Here is an 11192-nt window from a genome sequence, read left to right on the forward strand (position 1 = left end):
CAATGGCCTGCAAATGAACACACCATCCTCTCTCTGTCTCTCTCTCTGTCTCTCTCTCTCTCTCTCTCACACACACACACACACACACACACACACACACACACACACACACACACACACACACACACACACACAGAGTGAAGAGAATAGAAGACCAGTTTTCAACCAATTCCAAACGTGGATGATTTTTTCTTTTTAACCAGTTTGCCCATCACATCACACGAGAGAAAGAAAGACAGAGAGCAACAGGACACAGACAGACAGACAGACAGACAGACAAAGCCACAAACCATAAACTACAAACATGGAGACACAGAGATTAATAATTAAAGGAGATTGATAAAGAAATCAACTCACCACTTTATAGAACAGTTCCTGGAGGGAGAACCGTAAATAATACAATTTTTTTTTTTTTTTTTTTTAAAAAAAAAGAAGATAATAATAAGATCAAATAAAATCTGACTGAATCACTGCTTGTGCAGAGCGCGCAAGAACACCGAAACGTTGCAGTGGAAACACGGAAACACAAACACTGCGACGCAAGCGTGCATGAACAACGGTAAGAGACACGGGAGACTCTGGAACCGACCGCGCAACAGGTACACAAACACAGGAACTCAGGAAAACCGGTACACAAACACAGGAACTCAGGAAAACAGGTACACAAACACAGGAACTCAGGAAAACAGGTACACAAACACAGGAACTCAGGAACACAGGTACACAAACACAGGAACTCAGGAAAACAGGTACACAAACACAGGAACTCAGGAAAGCAGGTACACAAACACAGGAACTCAGGAAAACAGGTACACAGGAACTTAGGAACACAGGTACACAAACACAGGAACTCAGGAACACAGGAACTCAGGAAAACAGGTACACAAACACAGGACTTAGGAAAACAGGTACACTAACACAGGAACTTAGGAAAACAGGTACACAAACACAGGAACACAGGTACACAAACACAGGAACACAGGTACACAAACACAGGAACTCAGGAAAACAGGTACACAAACACAGGAACTCAGGAACACAGGTACACAAACACAGGAACTCAGGAACACAGATACACAAACACAGGAACTCAGGAACACAGGTACACAAACACAGGAACTCAGGAAAACAGGTACACAAACATAGGAACTTAGGAAAAAAGGTACACAAGCACAGGAACTTACAAAAACAGGTACACAAACACAGGAACTCAGGAAAACAGGTACACAAACACAGGAACTCAGGAAAACAGGTACACAAACACAGGAACTCAGGAAAACAGGTACACAAACACAGGAACTCAGGAAAACAGGTACACAAACACAGGAACTCAGGTACACAAACACAGGAACTCAGGAAAACAGGTGCACAAACACGGGAACTCAGGCACGCATGTGCACAAACACAGGAACACGTAAACTCAGGAACGCAGGTAACCAATTACGGTGAACACGGGAACCCAGGAATACAGGTCCACAAACACGAGAATACAGGTCCACAAACACGGGAACCCCAGGAATACAGGTCCACAAACACGAGAAACCCAGGAATACAGGTCCACAAACACGAGAATACAGGTCCACAAACACGAGAACCCAGGAATACAGGTCCACAAACACGGGAATACAGGTCCACAAACACGGGAACCCCAGGAATACAGGTCCACAAACACGGGAACCCCAGGAATACAGATCCACAAACACGAGAAACCCAGGAATACAGGTCCACAAACACGGGAACCCCTGGAATACAGGTACACAAACACGGGAACCCCAGGAATACAGGTACACAAACACGAGAACCCCAGGAATACAGGTCCACAAACAGTAACCCCAGGAGCGAAAGAACACACACCAGCACAGACAGCCAACGGGCTCAACAGGCTGAAGACGTGGTGTATGGTCACTACTGTGTGTGTCGCTTCTTCTGACTGTCAAAGACAGGCATCTTCTTCCGCGCGCAGCGAGTCTCTCTCTCTCTCTCTCTCTCTCTCTCTCTCTCCTAACCTCTTCCTCTCTCTCTCTCTCTCTCCTACCCACTTCCTCTCTCTCTCTCTCTCTCTCTCTCTCTCTCTCTCTCTCTCTCTCTCTCTCCCCTTTCTCTCTCTCCCTTCAAATGCCTGTCTGTCTGCCTGTCTCTCTCTGTGTCTCTCTGTCTCGGTCTCTCTGTCTGTCTGTCTGTCTGTCTGTCTGTCTATCTGTCTCTCTTTATCTCTCACTCTTTCTCAATTGCCCTGTCACTCTCTCTCTCTCTCTCTCTCTCTCTCTCTCTCTCTCTCTCTCTCTCTCTCTCTCTCTTATCCCCCTCCTCTCCTTAACAATAACATTCAAATGTAAGAGAATCAATACTCTAACAAAAAATTAATGTGTACAGTCGCAAGCATATGTGACGGGAAATTAAACAAATTTCCTCCTCCTCCTCCTTCTCCTCTTCTTCTCTGTCTGTCTGTCTGTCTGTCTGTCTGTCTGTCTGTCTGTCTGTCTCTCTCTCTCTCTCTCTCTCTCTCTCTCTCTCTCTCTCTCGCCCTCTCTCTTCCTCTCCCCCTCTCTCTCTTTCTCTCACCCCCCTCTCTCTCCCTCTCTCCCCTTCTCTCTCTCTTTCCTGCTCTGTCTCTTTCTCTCTTTCTCTCACCTCCCTCTCTCTCTCTCTCCCTCTCTCTCTTTCCCTCTCTCTCCCTCTCCCCCCCTCTCTCTTTCTTTCACCCCCTCTCTCTCTCTCCCTCCTTTTCTCACTCTCTCTTTCTCTCACCCCTCTCTCTCTCTCTCTCCCCCTCTCTCTCCCTCTCCCCCTCTCTCTTTTTCTTTCACCCCCTCTCTCTCTCCCTCCTTTTCTCTCTCTCTCTCTCTCTCTCTCCCTCTCCTCCCTCTCTCTCTTTCTCTCACCCCCTCTCTCCCCCCCCCTTTCTCTCACCCCCCTCTCTCTCTTCTCTCTATCTCTTTCTCTCACCCCCTCTCTCTCTCCCTCTCTCTCTTTCCCTCTCTCTCCCTCTACCCCCTCTCTCTCTTTCTTTCACCCTCCTCTCTCTTTCCCCCCTTCCCCCTTTCTCTCTCCCGCTCTCTCTTTACCTCTCTCTCCCTCTCCCCCCCTCTCTCTCACCCCTCTCTCTCTCTCTCTCTGTCTGTCTCTCTGTCTGTCTCAAGACAAGAGGAAGGTATTAGGGAACGGCGGAAGGACGATAGCAGTGGTGTCTGGCGAAGACAAAGAAGGGATTTGTCATGCCCTGGTAACAAGAAGGTCATAAAGAGTTTGCCAAACCTGGCCATTTTTATTATCATTATTATTATTATCATAGGTTTGTCATACGTGGCCTTCAGGTACATCCAGGTGTTTGTCAAAGTACAAGCCGCTGGTAGGTCGAAGGGTGTGTCCTATCTGGTTGTCACAGGTAGGTGTAATTAATGTTCGTCACACCTGGCCACACCTAAGTCCAGGGTTAGCACATACCTGGTCACAGGTAGACCCAGGTGTTTGTCACAATACAGGCCGCTTGTAGGTCGAGGGGCGTGTCACATCTGGTCACAGGTAGGTATAAATAGTCGTCATACCTGGCCTCATGCATGGTCTGGGGTTAGCATACCTCAGTGGTCACAGGTAGATAGAGGTGTTTGGCATACAGGCCGCAGGTGAGTCGAGGTAGCTAGGTCTATGGTTGCAATACCTGTTCACAGGTAGCTAGGTCTATGGTTGCAATACCTGTTCACAGGTAGCTAGGTCTATGGTTGCAATACCTGTTCACAGGTAGCTAGGTCTAGGGTTGTAATACCTGTTCACAGGTAGCTAGGTATATGGCTGTAATACCTGTTCACAGGTAGCTAGGTGTAGGGTTGTCATACATGGCCACAGGTAGGTCTAGGGTTGTAATACCTGGCCAAAGGTAGCTAGGTCTAGGGTTGTAATACCTGTTCAGGTAGCTAGGTCTATGGTTGCAATACCTGTTCACAGGTAGCTAGGTCTAGGGTCGTCATACCTGGCCACAGGTAGGTCTAGGGTTGTAATACCTGTTCACAGGTAGCTAGGTCTAGGGTCGTCATACCTGGCCACAGGTAGGTCTAGGGTTGTAATACCTGTTCACAGGTAACTAGGTCTAGGGTCGTCATACCTGGCCACAGGTAGGTCTAGGGTTGTAATACCTGGCCACAGGTAGGTCTAGGGTTGTCAAACCTGGCCACAGGTAGGTCTAGGGTTGTCAAACCTGGCCACAGGTAGGTCTAGGGTTGTAATACCTGTTCACAGGTAGGTCTAGGGTTGTCATACCTGTTCACAGGTAGGTCTAGGGTTGTCATACCTGTTCACAGGTGGCTAGGTCTAGGGTTGTCATACCTGGCCACAGGTAGGTCTAGGGTTGTCATACCTGTTCACAGGTAGCTAGGTCTAGGGTCGTCATACCTGGCCACAGGTAGGTCTAGGGTTGTAATACCTGTTCACAGGTAACTAGGTCTAGGGTCGTCATACCTGGCCACAGGTAGGTCTAGGGTTGTAATACCTGGCCACAGGTAGGTCTAGGGTTGTCAAACCTGGCCACAGGTAGGTCTAGGGTTGTCAAACCTGGCCACAGGTAGGTCTAGGGTTGTAATACCTGTTCACAGGTAGGTCTAGGGTTGTCATACCTGTTCACAGGTAGGTCTAGGGTTGTCATACCTGTTCACAGGTGGCTAGGTCTAGGGTTGTCATACCTGGCCACAGGTAGGTCTAGGGTTGTCATACCTGGCTACAGGTAGGTCTAAGTGTGTGTCATATCTCATGGTCACATGTAGATCTAATGGTTCGTTATACCTGGTTAAATGTATGTATAGAGGTTTGTCATACCATGCGCTCGAGTATTGTTTATGTGTGTGTGTGTGTGAGACAGCGAAACGTTGCATTATACTATTTCACTATTATTGTATAAAAAATATCTTTTCGGATCTATTTTGTATCTCTTTTCTTTACAGATGAGCTGATTAACACTCAAAAATGCATCATTTATTGCTTATTTCATTTACCTTATGAAATCACACACGCGCGCGCGAGCTCAGACACTCTCTCTCTCTCTCTCTCTCTCTGTACAAAGACATCAACCAGCCCAGCCCCAAAGGGACAGCTAAACTAGCTGTCAACTTTTAGTGTTGACAATGAGCGGTCATCTGGAACGTCTGCCTCTTGGTCGCCAGACAGTGACTGTCCAGACATCCCCCATCGTGATGCACGTCCACGCACAAGGCAACCTCACCGTCGACAGGGGCCGCAAAGAAGACCTGCCTTCCACAATCCCCCGCCACCCACTTACCACCAACCACTCCCCACCATCCCTGTACCACTACCCTCCTTTGGTCCCTAATCCCAAATCTCCCATCCTTCCTTCTCCTCCCTCTGTCCACCCCCATTATCCACCACGAGGACCACTTCCACTGTCAAGAGACGGGAACGTCACAGGCCGGGACAAGAGGAAATATTACCGATAATAATTATTATCCTCGACAGAAAACCCAAAATAAGTGTGTCAAGCTATAAACCAACTCAACAACAAGCAATCTTCGCAGTCAAAATCAACCGTGATCAAAGACGTTTATGTGAATCAACTAAATACACACTTTTCCACTATAGCTAGAAAAATTATTACCACAGATTACACAGAACTGAATGACCTTGAAAAATTAAAATTGTACTGTCGTAATAAAAACACTTCAATTAAATTGAATATTCCACCCATAACAATATTTGAAGTCTATAACTACCTTATCCAACTAAAACAGACAGGAACCCACGGACTGGATGGCATCGACAGCGGCAGAATTCTTAAACTAGCCGCTCCAGTTATCACGGACACATTAACGCACATTTTTAATCTGTGTATTGACAAAAACTACTGTGATGGGGTGGTAAGGTGGTGTTAGAGAAGGTGAAGACAGGTAGAAGGTGTTAGCAGAAGAGAGCTGCAGCCAGGCAAGGTAGACTCGGGAAGGCAGTGCGCTGGTTTTCTTCTTTTATTCTTTCATTCTTCCAGACCAGGAGAGTTCTCTGTTTGTCTGGCACTCGCTCACTCCTTATATTCTGTTCCGCCGAACCGCAAAGCCAGCGCCGCGAAGCGACTCACGAAACCGGCCCTCCGCGAGCCTTGAGGGGCCAAGCTTGTCCGGCTACACTACTTTCCGATCGCATTTAAGAAAGCAAAAGTTATTTCTTTGTTTTTGTTTTTTGTTTTTAATTCCTATTTTTATGGGGGGGGTGGGGGGTTGGGGGGGGGGGGTTCTTTGGTTGTTGTTGTTTTCATTTTATCCTACAGTCCTACTCTTCACATTTTGGGCGTACCCGGAGACTCGAACCCACAACCTTCTGATTGAGAGAACGGTGATCAACCTACTGAGCCATGCAGGCACCCAATAGAAATTACCAAAAATAATGTAGATCAAATGAACTGTGCTCACAAGGCACTGATGAAGTGAAAACTAAACCATCAATTATTATAGTCAGAAGACAAGCAAGAGGATTGTTGAGAGGGATGACAGGGGTGAAAGGAGGAGGAGAGACAGAAAAAAAGAAAGAAAGAGTCAGATAGGCCGACAGAGAGTAACGCAGAAAATAAAAGAGAAAGACAAAAGTGGAGAGAAAGGAAGAGGGAGAGAGAGTTTAAGGGAGGAAACTCTGTGGTAAGAGCAGAGGTGGTTTTATTTCGATTGTCTACCTTACATGAACAGGAGATGGGCCTCCCGTTCACTGATTCTCTCACCACCCCCACCACCCCTCCCCCTCCAACTCCGCTCTCTCTCCCCACTCTACCCTTTTCCCTATGAAAAATATACAACATGAGCCTGTATGCGTGCATCATGCATTCTCTATCTCTCTCACTCTCATTCTCTCTTTCTTTCTTTCTCTCTCTCTCACACACACACACACACACACACACACACATGCAGAAACGCACATACACACACATACACACACACACACACATGCAGAAACGCACACACACACATGCAGAAACGCACACACACACACACACACACACACGCACGCACGCACGCACACACACACACACACACACACACACACTGACGCGCGCGCGTGCGTTTGAACAGAAGCCGCAGATCAGTTACATGTGGATGGGACTAATGACTAGATCATCAGGTAGATGGTTGTTGATTTCACAGTTCTAGCTAATCATACCGGATTTGTTCGAGAGACAAGGCATTGACTGCTTTGGGGAAAAAGCTATAGGCAAAGCGACTGGTTTTCGTCCTTGTACTTCTTTACCGTCGACCAGAGGGGAGCATCTCGAAAATCCCAAAAGCTGGATGTGACTCATCCTGGCTGATTGATTCAGCTTTTTACACACATGTACACCCATATATACGCATGTACTCACACATACACATACACATATGTTTTGTTGCTGTTGCTTATATATATAAGCAACAACGACAACAAAACAACACACACACAGAAAAAGAAAAAAAGCTAATTTTCAATTCTTTTTGCAATTTGTTTATTCACATCTTTCTATTTTGTTTTCTTTTATGGTTATGGCTTTCTTTTCTTTCTTTGTTTTTAACTCCTATTTTTATGGGAAACTCTGTGGTAAGAGCAGAGGTGGTTTTATTTCGATTGTCTACCTTACATGAACAGGAGATGGGCCTCCCGTTCACTGCTTCTCTCACCACCTCCATCACTCCTCCCCCTCCAACTCCGCTCTCTCTCCCCACTCTACCCTTTTCCCCATGAAAAATATACAACATGAATAGTAGAGTCTGTATGCGTGCACCATGCATTCTCCATCTCTCTCTCTCTCTCTCACTCTCTCCGGCTTTCTCTCTCTCTCTCTTTCTCTCTCTCTCTCCCCCCCTCTCTCTCTCTCACACACACACACACATGCAGAAACACACACACACACACACACACACACACACACACACACACACACACACACCGTGTGACACACACACTGTTTGGTTCAGTTGTTTTTATCTTGTTAAATGATTATTCTGATGTGTCCCATGCCAATAGGACTGTAATGTCAATGGCATTAAAACATTTTTCAGGTTCAGTTTCTCTCTCACATTTACATACACACACGACGCACACATGTAAACATACATGAACACCGGATCTTCCTTCCACTGAGTCCAAATTAAAGGCGAACCTATTGAACAGGTCAGTGATCATAAAGTTCTGGGGATCATAATTGACAACAATCTCACTTGGAATCCTCACATAAATTTCCTTTGCAAAAAGACAGCCCAGAAAACCCATCAGCTATCCAAAATCAAACATTTCCTTGACCTTCATTCACGGAAATTATTTTTTCTATGATATTCAATCCACAATAGATTATGCATCAACACTATGGGACTCTGCAAGTGCGAATACCATGAAGCCATTACAGAATCTTCATAAACGGGGGCTCAAGCTGGTACTCCTTAAAAAGGCTATCCTTTTAGACTACAAACAAGCGAATATTCTCCCACTAATCCGTAGATTAAAGTACAATAAAGGAATTATGATGCAAAATATTATGACAGGTAATGCACCACCAACATTAATATACAATTTTTTTTGTAAATTCATCAAGGAATCCCCCCAAAGTCCTTTTTTTTTTCCTTCCCCCCCCCCCCCCCCCCCCCCCCCCCCCCAATTCCAAGAATTGTTCAAATCCAGTCTGGTTTACTCAGGCGCCACCCGATGAAACTCACTCCCAGAAACAATTAAACAACACCATTGCCCAACCACCTTCAAAAAACATTGCCTTTCCCACCTTATGCCATAATGTGTAATGTAAATCGTTCATTTTATTGATACTGTTTGTCAAATGTGTATAGTTGGCAGAACCTTCCTCACCCTCTCACAGAGAAAGGTATGAAAGGGAGCTAGCGATGAGATTCTGCATATATATGTAGCCGGGTTGGCTACGATCTTCGTTGGGCCAGCTTAGCAGACGATTTTTGTGACTCGCCGAAGGTTACCAAGGAAGTTGTAAATCGGTCACAAGTTATCTCCCTTTACAGGGAACCGTATGATGATTTTCATCAATTTGTTAAATTATAAACACTTCCTTATAGATGAAATTATAGTTTTGTGTTATGGAACTTCAGAACGATCATACTTCTCAACTGTAATGATATCATTTGGCCAGAAAGCCTATAACTTTTTAAAACTAATATTTATGTGAATGAGTTTTGGCGCGATCTTCGAAATCCACTCAGTTGAAACATACAAAATACCTTCGTTTTCTATAAATCGATATAGTTACCGTGGAATTTAGAATGTGCATTAAAATGTAAATGATTAAGCCTTCTTCTCGTGTACTGCTTTCCGTGTACACCTAAGTTATAGGCATGCGATGGTACGAAATGTCTGACGGCATTTCGGCGCCACAAAACTATCTCTTCTTCAAGCCATTGGAATTCGTCAGTGCCGATTTGAGCAAAATACGTTTTTACAATACCTACACATTTTTATATCGTGTCTTGCAGATGTTTGCATTTCTGTTATCAATCTGATTAGTATCGTGCATGTATAATTGTGTTGTAGTTGGTTTAAACGAAGTATTTCATTGTCGATCACAAGTGCCAAAAGCACCGCCAAGCGGTGCCGACACGGGAGCTATCCGCTGAGTTTTCTCTTGAATTTTTATGTAAAATATTTTTACTCTAGAAGCAGATTTTATAGATGATTTTTATTTAGTTGGAAATTCAGGATATTCAGTTACTTAATTGTTACAATTATATTACATATCGCGACGTATTAATTGTTGTAATGTACAAAAATGATACATGAACTCGTTAAAAGCTCGTTCATTCAGTGACTTTTTTTATTTACAGTTTTTAACTACATTATTTTTGTAGAAAATGGTTTAGCTTAAGAAAATGCTCGTCTCTTGTAGTTTTGTGTGATATATAATATGTCTATGTTAGTTCCCCGAGCCGAAAGTCAGAAGCCGCTAAATTTGGTCAAACAAACACAAGCTTGGCCCCTCAAGGCTCGCGGAGGGCCGGTTTCGTGAGTCGCTTCGCGGCGCTGGCTTTGCGGTTCGGCGGAACAGAATATAAGGAGTGAGCGAGTGCCAGACATAGAGAGAACTCTCCTGGCCTGGAAGAATGAAAGAATAAAAGAAGAAAACCAGCGCACTGCCTTCCCGAGTCTACCTTGCCTGGCTGCAGCTCTCTTCTGCTAACACCTTCTACCTGTCTTCACCTTCTCCAACACCACCTTACCACCCCGTCACAACTGGCGCTTGCGAGCAGGATTAGGAGAAGACAGAGAGAGAGTGCAGCAGGTACTTCAAGTCCACGCAGAAGTAACGTCGCCCATCAACATGGCCCAATCCGACTTCCTGCCCAAACTCCCGACGTTCTCCGGTGAGGAAAGTGGCAGGGAAGTTGATGACTTCATCTGGGAGGCCCGACTGATCCTCCATCTGCAGCCCCTGGATGACGCGACAGCCTCTCTCTGGCTGATCTCAGCCCTTGCAGGCAGAGCTCGCCAGCAGATTGTCAGGCTGCCGGCGACAGAAGTGGACACGCCAGCCAAAATCCTAACACTACTCGAGGAGAACTGGGGAGAGCAGCGTGACACCACAGACCTTGCCACTGCCTTCTTCACTAGGCAGCAGCAGTCCAAGGAGACGATTGCAGTGTACGCGTCCCATCTTCGGTACCTCTGGACCAAGGTCAACAAGGCTGAAGATGGGATGATGCAGGTGCCAGCGACCATTCTCCGCGACGCCTTCGCCAGAGGTCTTCAGCCAGCTGCACTCAGGCGCGATGTCAGGCGCTTCATCAGAGACCACCCTGACACCACCTTCGAGGCGGCGAAGAAGGAGGCCCAGCGATGGCTGAGGGAGGACAGCGACGCTGACGACAGTCACAACGCCACTGTTGCCTGCCTACAGGCCCAGCTGGCTACATTGACGGCTGAAGTCAACAGTTTGCGACAACAGCAGCAGCAGTTCCCCATGCCAGCACACCGCCCACATCCTCCAGGACCAGCACATCATCCTCGCCGCTGTGCTGCTGACCGGGCCCCAGACCCTCCACACTGTGTCTGGTGTCAGCGGTCTGGCCACACTGAAGACCAGTGTCGGCACAAGCAGCGCTATATGAAGAATGCCAGGCGACAGAAAGCTGACCACCAGACTCCAATGGCAGTCAACAACCAGTGTGTTGTCACCAAACACACTGGGCAATCTGGGTCATTGCCAGCTGCTCCAGCTCCAAACC

This window comes from Babylonia areolata, chromosome 29 (genome assembly GCF_041734735.1).
Source record: "Babylonia areolata isolate BAREFJ2019XMU chromosome 29, ASM4173473v1, whole genome shotgun sequence".
NCBI classification, from domain to species: Eukaryota; Metazoa; Mollusca; class Gastropoda; order Neogastropoda; family Buccinidae; genus Babylonia; species Babylonia areolata.